This window comes from Mytilus trossulus, chromosome 11, assembly GCF_036588685.1.
Source record: "Mytilus trossulus isolate FHL-02 chromosome 11, PNRI_Mtr1.1.1.hap1, whole genome shotgun sequence".
Taxonomy (NCBI): domain Eukaryota; kingdom Metazoa; phylum Mollusca; class Bivalvia; order Mytilida; family Mytilidae; genus Mytilus; species Mytilus trossulus.
Window position 1 is genome coordinate 14,021,972 of NC_086383.1, and position 1,811 is coordinate 14,023,782.

Sequence of the window (1,811 nt, forward strand, 5' to 3'; positions counted from 1 at the left end):
ACGTTGGATAGGCTCAATTTAAACAAGCGGGAAAAAGAACCATCTTGGATCCCGTATTTAACACATGAAACGGAAACATGCATTGATTGGTTGGTTGGTTAAACACGTTGGTTAAACATGTTGGTTAAACACGTTGGTTAAACATATTGGTGAAACACGTTGGCTGGTTAAACACGTTGGATAGGCTCAATTTAAACAAGCGAAAAAAAAAAACACATCTTGGATCCCGTATTTAACACATGAAACGGAAACATGCATGCATTGATTGATTGGTTGGTTGGTTGGTTGGTTGGTTGGTTAAACACGTTGGTTAAACATGTTGGTTAAACACGTTGGTTAAACATATTGGTTAAACACGTTTGATAGGCTCAATTAAAACAGGCGAAAAAAAAGAGACCTTGAATCCCGTATCAAACACATGAAACGGAAACATTGATTGATTGATTGATTGATTGATTGATTGATTGATTGATTGATTGGTTGGTTGGTTGGTTGGTTGAAATTCAAACACACATAAAACTGTTTAAATAATGCCAAAACCACATAATTTGATGACCTTGACCTTTGACATTGTAACCTTCGTCAAGGTCATTGCTCCACAAGGTCATTGCAAAAGACCCTATGGGTCAAGGACCTTTTGTTTAAGAGTTTTGCCTAAAAATGGCTTTTTAAAAACCATCGATGGGAGTTATGTCCCTTACATGATGGTAAAATCAATATAGTCATAATGTAAAAAAGTTGCTTCTTGAAGTACCAAGCATTTTTCACTGCTTAATTTTTTTGTATCTATAACCGTTCAAGAGTTATAGGGAAATCAAAGACATGTGAAAATCTAAAATATGACCTTGACCTTTGACCTTGACCTAATTTTCTAAGTTAGGAATCAGGGGACTCAAATAAAAACATTCCAGGGTTATACGGTTAAAGGTTTATGAGTTAAAAAAACATACCGACAAATTTATTCCGTAAAGGTACATAACTCCTATAAAATTTCATCGAATCGCTTCGATCCAAATTAGCCAAAAATTCCTGAGGATGTAACGAACAATTTGTAAAAAGAATTTTGTCGCTTTCTTATTTTGTTACGAAGGAGATGCACACACATGACAAACAGTGAATAGGGAGATAACTCTTACAAAGAAAATGGTCCGGCTTAGCAGGGTGAAATTTAAAAGCGCATAAACTATACGATACAATATGAAAAAAATCTAAGCGACATATTGCGAAACAAACATTTATCACAAGAACAAAATTTGGCGGAAGAAAAAAAAAAAAAAAATAATAATAATAATAATCAGAACAAATACAATAGGCTTTCCACAGAAAAGTGGAAAGACCTAATAATATGGATAAAACTGGAGTTGTCGTTCGTTTTACGTTGATAGGATAGATAGCACACAACCTACATTCAGTTGTAAGTGGAGGGTTAAAAAAAAAAAGGGGGGGGGGGCAAAAGGGGGTCTCGGGGAGATTTTTTTTTTTTTTATTAACGGAACAGAATGGTTAAAAAGGTTTTTTACAATATAAATCAATTGCTTTAAAAAAGCAATTGTAGGGGGTCTTTCCCCCTTTAAATTAATTGAATTGGGGGGGGGGGGGGGTGTTTGTTTGTTTGTTTGTTTGTTTGTTTGTTTGTTTGTTCGTTTCTGTATGGGGTCTATATTATTGTTACGGAGAAGTTTTCATGTTTAGTTTGGAAAGTTTTTCTTTTATTTTAGGTACAGCGCGCGCGCCACATCACGTGACACGGGTTTATAATAACGAAAGATAGTCTTTTTATTTCTTTTTAGGTGGGGACTTTGAACAGACAA